Source organism: Phragmites australis, chromosome 3 (genome assembly GCF_958298935.1).
Source record: "Phragmites australis chromosome 3, lpPhrAust1.1, whole genome shotgun sequence".
NCBI lineage: Eukaryota > Viridiplantae > Streptophyta > Magnoliopsida > Poales > Poaceae > Phragmites > Phragmites australis.
Window position 1 is genome coordinate 148,042 of NC_084923.1, and position 9,974 is coordinate 158,015.

Here is a 9,974-nt window from a genome sequence, read left to right on the forward strand (position 1 = left end):
TCCCTGTGAAGAGCATAGAGAAAAATCTTATTTTCCCCTTGATTTGTCACTCTTTTCTCTTTGAGTTTGGCTATCATCTCTGACTTGGAGTAGAGTGGATCTCGTGCTCCATTTTTTGGTGATTCAATACTTGAAGGGATAGAGGATAGAGTAGAGGAGTTATTGTGTTAGTAGTTTTGGAGCTGTGATTCCTGAGGCTCGCACGCATGCGTCGACACAGTGTGGTAAGGCTTTTTATCTCCATCTTCCTCACCAGCGGCAAATAGGATTTCTAGGACAGCTGCTTTTGCCGTGCCTAGCATGGATTATTGATTCATTTGAGTGCAAAGCAATGTGAGTATTTCAAGTTTCATATATCTCTTATCTCTGTTAATCTGGATATCACGGTTGAGTATGAAAAGCTCGATGATGAATAGATATAATGAGGTTGGGCATGCTTTCTAAGTACACTAGTTTAGGCCAGAGAACTCTCTAGTGGTTTGATTGAATTTTGCGTGGACTTGGGTGTTGATCGACAGTACTCTCTGTTTTGTACCTGATCACCGAGAAATGATAGTTGGGTTGGCTATCCAGTGTACAACATGTTGTTTGATCCCTGGTCTTGTGCAGCTGTGTGTTCGAAATACGTTCAACATACTTGATTATGAATAAAGTATTGTGTTAGCTTTTCTGTTACTGCCATCTATGTATATTGTTGTTCAGAGTTTGGGTATTTTGGTTTGCCACAGCTACACGGTCTATGATGATTGTGAGGAATCATTCAAATAATATTCTAATTAATCACCACAAGAATCATTATTCATAATTATAACCTTGATGATTAACCAGAATATCATCTCGGTAGTCCCGATACGTGTTTTGTGCCTAAGATAGGAACACATACCTTCCAACATTTAGCACCACAATATAGCTTAAGAAAGAGCAAGTAATTAACATTTATATTACAAGTCTTTAACATGCAACCATTTCCAATAATTTATATCAAAAGGTAACAACAACTACGCAGCGAAAATATAAACCTATACAACAAAAGAGAGTGGAGCCACATGCCCTTATGCTCCACCTCAAAAGTACAACCTCCGAGAGTAGGATGAACTACTCTTGTCCGTCACCTTGAACGGCAAGCACGAAGTAGCCAAACACCGGCTCTTCCTCACCAGCAGCACCTGAAAATGCAGGCATAAGTACGAAGGTGCTCGCAAGACTTAAACTATATAAAGCACATATACATAGCTCGGCTCCAATGATTATGCATTGATCCATTAGCAAGGAAAAATAGCTACATGGTTAAGTTAAAAATAAGCGGTAAGCAGCCTGAACATATATGTGTGAGCAATTAACTTAACCAACAACATCATAACTTTACCTTGCCATAATCAACTGAACATAAGTAACTGAAACCATAAGAACATATGAGTAACAAAGACCAACTCAACCATCTCCCACATATCCAACCATCAACCACAAGTGAAAACTCTACAACCGATGTAGATGGACAGAAGCATACTCATGACCGAGAGCGCGACATTTCGAAATATTTTTACACCTTGCAGTGGATACTCCTGGACCCACACGACTTGAGGAGCATACGGCTTGTATGACCACACAGATTCATACAAGGGGGTTGTCGGTGAATCAGGAACCAGGGGTCCCCGAATCCCGAGGCCAGGTTAGCAATTTACCACGTGACGCCCTCCAGCGAGGTTCATCTCCGCGAGGTACGAGAAGACTAAGTCCCAGGAGGGGTGCTCGGGGCTATGAACAGTGATCCCCGAGTACCCGAGTTTCCCGATGATCTGCGAAAACCAAGTGCCGGGAAGAGAGTGCTTGGGGTCATGAACAGTGGCCCCTGAGCACCCGAGTACCCCGAGGACCCAAGGAAGGTAGTTCCGGGAGAGAGTGCTCGGGGCTGCAAGCAGCGGCCCCCGAGCACTCGGTTCCCCGAGGATCTGAACAATCAATTCCGAGAGAGAGTGCTCGGGGCCGTGAACAGTGGCCCCCGAGCACTCAGTTCCCCGAGAACCAAGAAAGGGCGTTTCTGGGAGAGAGTGCTCGGGGATATGAACAGTGACCCCCGAGCACCCGGTTTCCCGACGGCCTAAGAAGTCCTTCGCCGGTGGCCCCCACAGAGGTCCAGCTGTGAGGTGTCAGCTAGTGAAAGGCCCGATGCCGCATTTAAGAGGGCGTGTGGCCTGTCACTTCCAACTGTTCCTGCCACGCTCGGTGCCAGTCCCTGCCACATTCTGACAGGAGGGAGTGGGGACATTTAAAGCGCGGGTCCCATCTCGCGTCATCCGGCGCGCCTCGGGATAGCATCGCAAGGCCCAAGGCGCCCCGCCTGCCGCCCTGCTGTGTCAGGCGTACAAGATCAGCGGGCACGCTGGGCTGCTCTGTGGCTGCCCGGTGGGCCCTCTCCGCGGCGCCCGTTGCAGAGCGCATCATGACGACCGAGACAGGGCGGGGGGCGTGTTTCAACCCCCCCCCCGTCACTTCACGTAGCAGCCTATGATGGTTGCTTTTTCATTTATGGCGCCTTGGAACTCGTGTCCTACCTTTCGGGGCACGCTACCGCCGGCGAGTATTTAAGAGAGCCGGTGGGCGCGGAAGAGAACAGACGAACAGACGGTGAGACACTCTCTCACTCTCGGACGAAGATCCAAGACAAAGGTTCAGTACAAGCACAGAAGCTGAGATCACCGAAGAACAAGGAGCCCGAAGCTCTAGGATAGGCAAACATTCTTGTAACCAGTAATATCCCTGAGAGACATTTTCAGTGCATTTATAGCATCCACACAGGAGTAGGGTATTACGCTCAGTGCGGCCCGAACCTGTCTAAAAACCTCCAGAGCATTTACTGCATTCTGCATCCGATCATTCCATCCCACTTGCCGTCGCATTTACACCCATTTATTTCTCCCACAAACAGATTCAGAATCATCCCCCCGACCGAATCTCAAAGAGGATCCCTCCGGATCCCTGCTTTAGGAGTTCACCCTCCGACAGGGGTACTCATATCAACCTTTATCAATAAGCCCTGATCATTTGAAATATGCATCGCTCGGCGCGGCGGTACTAGAACTACTTCCGGAGCAAACTAGTACCACTATAAGCCCACCCGCTTAAACCGTCGATGTTCAGGCCCCAAATGACCACAGCTACAAAGGTATCCGGCTCACCTTACCATTAGATCGACATGTGGTGAGTAAGGTAAGTGCTAAAGCTGACTACACCGATGATCGGTGCTTAAACGACGCAAGCGGTCTACAGTATCCGGGATCCTCTCCCAGACTGCCCCAAGACTTTCCTCCGGAGTAGAAAACACCCCTAACACCGCCCACATCTCGCCTCATACTCACCATTTATCCAACCATCTCAACATCATTAAGCATTTGTATTCATAAGTGAGCCCTATGCTCGCAATCAACAGATGCACCGTCGTTCGACTTCTACCGTTGACCTATGCATTGCTAAGCATATCGAAAGACTCTTAGACATCGACCAAGCTACCAGGGTTACAAGGATATGGATATGCAATTTTAACATAGGTTCTACCCCACCAACCCGACACTGACTTACTAACCATGCAAACATATATAAGGCATAGCTTATCAATTTTAGACTTTATTACATAGATTATCAATTTTAGACTTTATTCAATTGAACAAAAGGGTGCAATATGCTTAGTTGCTTGCCTTGCTGCTCAGGTGGTTGCATATAGTTACCCATGCAACACTCGCAGAAATCCGGAAGATTAGAATCGTCTTCAACTGCAGCCGTGTCATGCTCCAGCTCCTTGTTCACTAAACAAGAACGCATGTAATGATGGGTATGAATGAATGCAACAAGGTATGCCACAATACTTAACAACATGCTAGAAGTACAAGACATGCGAATCAATGCAATACTAAACGATCTAAACAAAATCTGAAAAATAACAGCCACCCGAAGTATCCGAGTTGGTCTGGAGTATTCGGGTCCGGACCCTCCGGATGAAACTCTGGAAGAGGCGCTCGGTTACTGCCATTTTATTTGACTGCCCCAGAGTATCCGGGTGAATCCAGAGCCTCCGGACCATCCTCCGGTGAAGGTGCTCGGTTAGCCACTTTTCTAACTTAACCCGGAACCTCCAGGCTGGTCCGGACTATCTGGGCTGTGTCGGACACTCCGGGTGAGGCTCCGGGAGAGGCTCTCGGTTAATCGTTAACGCAATTACCCAGAGTCTCCGGGTTTACCAGGATTATCCGGGAGGCAGGCTTAGGTTTCCATAAATTTTCTCTCGATCGATTCGACTCACTTTACAAATATGTGCTACACAAACGTGTATATACCCTATAAAAAGGATTTCAAACCCATCTTGCACCCTAAATCCTAACAAATTTTGAACACAATTCAACAGACAATTTCTGCTGAACCCGGAGTATTCGAGTGAGGCCAGAGTATCCGAGTCAGCCCAGAAAAGCTGTTCTCGAGTGGATTTTTGGTCGATTCAAGTTGTGATCTTCTCGAAGCCTAAAAGGGACATGTTAGGGATAGTCTAAGGGTTCTAGAACTCACTCATCAACTAGCAATCAGAGTTTACATTACCGACTGGAGCTCGGCTACCGAGCTCCGGCGGTAACCGAAAAATCGCGATTACTGCAGTAACCGCTTGAATTTTCAAAAAAAAAACGGACAAAATTCATTTGAATAAATTTAAAATTTGGAGGGAAAATCGCGATTTTAGCCGCTCGGTACCAAGCGGTTTTTGCGATTTATCGAGCAGTTTTCTTGAATTTTCTGTATTATCGGTAACCACTCGGTTTTCTCGGTAACCGCTCAATTTTCTCGATTTATCGAGCGGTTTTCTCGATTTTCAGTGAAGTTCAACAAAAAAACCCAAAAATTATCTCAACCTTGTAAATTCAATAACTAATTCATCTGAGCTTCAAATCAAGTGAAACAAATTTTGTTGGTTTTCTTGTAACATAATCTACATGATAAAAGTATTTATACTCATAAAGAAGTTTAAAATTTTCTGTGAGAAAATGTATTTGTTAAACCAAGTTAAATGCATAGTTTACTCTTTGCTAATACAAAAATCATGAAACTAATTTTGTTAGTTTTCTTACATGATCCTATGTCTTTTAAAAATACATGAACTCATGAATTAGTTATTGTAACATCCATGATTGTGTAAATGTGTTGCGACTAGATTAATTCATAACTGATCCATCACACCTCAAAAATTAGTGAAACCACTTTTATTAGTTTATTTATACTATTTTTACATAGGAAAAATAATAGTAGACATAAAAAAGTTAATTACAGTGTTGTTTCTTAACATATTCACTTTATGTTTGTAAACTTTGTAAAAATCATAGAGAAATTAATAAAAATTTAAATAAAGTGAAATCAATTTTAAAGATCCTCTAAAGATACGTTTTACATAAGAAAAATATGTGTTTACATGTTAAACTTTTCCTTAACATGAGTTAATAATTGAGCCGCACGCTTCAACTTTATTCATTTTTTTCAATCTTCCTCCCTATAGAATATGATGCAAATGACAATATTCTTGAATTTTTTTTTTCACAAAAGGTCTTAGAATTGTGTCTAGTTTTTTTTAAAAAGATTTGTTTTTGTTTTTTTATTTTTTTGAATTTTTTAAATTCAAATTCGGTTACCGTTCAGTTTCTAAAACCGAGCCGGACCGAGATGACCGTTTATCACGATTTTTGCTCGGTAACCGTTGAATTTTTGAACCCTGCTAGCAACATGACTCTATAGCTCAAATTTGTCCAAAACTCTATTTTTGCTCCAAAAAGCTCAAGGACTTCAAAAACTACTCGATTCTTTCATGAAAACGAAAATGAATTTGACAGATGGATAGGTTATGAGCTAAGGATAGCAATGGTACCACATGAATACCTCAAATCCTTCTCTTGTGAGCGAATTTGAGGGAGGAATGCTGAGAGCTTGAGAGGGAGAAAGAGGGCAGCTGCTACAGCTGTTGTGCTGCTGGGTGGAGGCATGGGGAGTGAGGGAGGAGAGAGAGGGAGCAGGTGGGCTGCCCATTTGAGTGGTTGGGGTGGTTGGCCCACTTGTGAGGCCATGTGTAAGAGAAAAAGGGGTATTTCTATTGCGATTTCTATTCTTTTCTCTTATCCAAATGATTTTAAACGAATTGCTTTATAGTTACAAAACAAAATCGCACAAAATTAAACGTAATGCTTAAGAAGCATATTTATGCTTAATTATGTAATTACGGATTTTAGAACGTGACAATGATGTTTTAAAACTTGAGATATCTGTCCAGCTTGTGCTTACTAGCTGAGAGCTTAGAAAGTTAGCCCAGTTGATGATGTTTTCGATAGGACAATTATTGAGCAGGACCAATTGTTATACAAAATCTGAGAGCACTTTTACTTAAATTATGTTATTGCTGTCCATTACTTTTTTATACATGATGAGAGGTATTGTCCTTTATGGCTTGCTATCTTTCTATCTCAAAATCATGTGTAATTAATATTCTTGGATATTCTCTTGTATTTTAATATGTGGTATAATATCCATGATCTTACTATCGCATTATATACAACAATCCAGCAATCCTATTGCTTCTGAGATGTCTAGTTCTAGCTCTTCTGTCCTACCATCGTTATCCTCGGACGCGATTAAGCCTAAAAGCTTTGATGGAACCGACTTTAAGCGCTGTTAAGCCTGGACAAGGTTGTAGTTGGTGGAGCTTGGACTTTTCTAGATCCTCACTGAAGAGTTGTCCACCCCACCAGGAGAAGCTGTGCAAGACGAGGTCAAAACAACACGTTTCAGCACTTTAAGGGCCCGTTGAGAGAAGGCTAATGCCTTAGCCCTATCACGTCTCTTGGTTGTCCTATCCAACTGTCTCTTCGATGTCTACGTGGGGTTTGAGAAAGCATGAAAAGTGTGGTCGGAGCTAAATGACAAGTATGATGAAAGCGACAACGACAATGAGTCCTTTATGGTGGCCAGTTACCTAAACTTTCGTATGAGAGATGAGATATTAGTCATCGAACAGATTCATGAGTTATAGCTGATCGTGCGAGACTTATGCCAGTATCGTTGTGTCCTCCCTAAGAATTTCAGGTTAATGCTAATTTAGCCAAGCTACCTACTTCTTGGCGTGACTTTGTCACTGCATGTCGGCACTTAAAGCAGTGATTGACTCTTAATAAGCTCATGCTGTTATAAAATGTCAAGGAGAAGTTGAAGGCGAGCTATGGTGGGGTGAAGTCACCTGCTCAAGCTAACTTTGTAGAGTACAAAACCATCCTGAGAGGAATGTGAAGAAATAGAAGACCAAACCTGTGACTTTAGGACAAAAGGCTAATGCGATAGCTGGTGAATAGGCAAAGGCAACTCCACTAGTGAGACGGTGATAATGGATCCACATTTATGGGGAATGAGGTCTCAGTAGTAGGATGTAGAGCAGGACAAGTGAGTCTGAAGTTATCTTTCGGCAAGACTCTTGCCTAGAACGACGTGTTGTTTGTGTCTGCTATAAACTATATTCTTCTCAGCGGATTAATGTTATGCCGGCAAGGAATAAAGTTAGTCTTCAAGTCAAATAAAGTTATGATGACCAGGTGTGGATCGTTTGTAGAAAAAGGCTATGATTGCGGAGGCATGTTTCACATTTTTATTCTTGATAGTTCTGCAAATATTTTCTATTCTTCGTATTCTAATAAGAACATTAATATTTGGTATTCTCGTCTTTGTCATGTTAATAATGAAGCAATAGTGAGATTGAGCAAGATGGATCTTATTCTCTCATATAATTATGACAAGAGTCATAAGTGCGAGGTGTGTGTAAGCTAAGCAGTCTCACAAATCGTTTCACTCGGTTGAGGGAAGAAACACCACGCCACTTGAGTTGATCCATTATAACCATTGTGAGATGAATGGAATAATAACAAATGGTGGCAAAAGATATTTCTTTATTCTTATAGATGATGTTACTAGGTTCTGCTATATCTATTTATTTAGAATAAAAAGATAAAGTATTAGAATATTTCAAGATCTATAAGGCCAAGGTAGAAAACCGGATTGAATGGTTGTGCTACCTACTAGCACTGGCACTAGCAATGGTAGACACCTCCTAGAATAATGGAGCCTATAGCTGGGAGTCCCTGAGCTAGTACTCCACTCTTGGGCATCTCATTTTGTGTGTGCTGCTGCTGCAATGCATACATGGTAGCAGCCACTCCTATCTTGTCCTATTGTCTTTTAGTTACCGTTGTGCCTGCAACTGCAATATATATATATATATATATATATATATATATATAAAAGAGTAATTCTGTTGTGCTACTTATATAAGTAGGAGTAGATTGATGAGCACATGTATGCATGCATGGACATGGTACAATGCAGAGTGAGGAAGCCACACACGGAACTGGATGGAGTGGTTGTCCAATTTCGTCAACCTCGACATGCCCAATTACCCACCGGAGCAAGAGGTCGCAGGTGACCACGACCTCTCTCGCACCGTCATAGACCTCAGAGTCGGTCTCCTCCTCGTCTGATTTGTCGTCCTCCAAGTCTGAACATACGGTCCAATAACAACCACGGGGCTGGCAGCGGAGGAGACAAGCATGGTGTGTAGTGGTGCACCCATTGCATACATGGTGTTTTGAGTTTTGTCATGCCAGAGGGAGGGAGGAGAGTATGATTGACTTTTACCATAAAAAAACTTGGGATATTCATCGACCTTGTCACTCTCCAATGGGCTGGGCCTAGCTATAGAGGTCCATCAGGCTGACTCATCAGTGCTGCACCAGACCAACAACTAAAATGATGACTCTTGATCAACCTTGCTTTATGACCCTCTTTCATGCATCGGGCCCTCAACAAGGCACATCCAACAACACATTCTACTTGCCATTGCCATGTTGATCATTTAAAGAAATTTGGGACAAAAATAAAATTGTTGTAGAATAACTCTACTTGCCTAAACTATTTATTACGAACAATGTGTATATCATTTTAATGTAATGACGATGATCACAACTCTGCGTATTACATTGTTGACTCTGAAGACTAACTAAACTACGCAAAACATTGCCTCTGATCTTATCTCCAAGTCTGATATGGATCCTAACCACCTCACGGCATCGCCAAACCACACAAGTTAAGAAAACGAATAGGCTCTATATCTTGGTACACAATAAGGGATGAGTGTAGGCAAGCATAAGCTCAATGTTGACCAACTCCAGCATGCGCAAGAGGCTATGAACAAGCATAAGCTATCATTTTCATTTCCCTAGTGAATCAGCAAGCCAATGTCACCGATTGAAGCATCAACAACCTGGAAGCACGAGCACCAAAACCCAAATAATGAAATCCCACCCAATCAGTCTGCAATTAGTCTAAGAAAGACATACATTCACACGTCTTTGCCGAATAACTCCGTAAGCTCCCGTATCCCGGTTGACGAAGAGATAGAAGAAGCAAAAGTCACTAAGCGCACGTATCGCCATGAGGAAGCCAAAGGCTAACCTGATAAGTAGATCTAAACTACAAGAGGGCTTTAATTGTGGATATGTTGGCTACATTACTTAATCTAACTTTTAAGTGGTAACTAAATATATATCCATGCACTATGTTAACAAAGACCATATTGTCCAATACGTCGGCATCAAGACTCTACGAGTCCCTTGGTCATTTTACTTGGCCTACGCCAAGGATTTGATTCAGAACCTATGTGCAGTAATAAGCACTATAGGGTATGAGTCACCCCTCCATCAATTCAACACATCCATAAATATCTATATTAGATGTATGGAAATCTCAGGAAAACACCTTTTACATTGTTATCATATCAAGATTCACAATATAACGTGTACATGGCATCACTTGTTGAAGTGTTACCTAAGGGCATGTCACTTTATCTGTTGTATTTATCAACTAATTTAACTTTTTGAGATATAGGAGGCTATGCATAGGTGGAGTTCAAG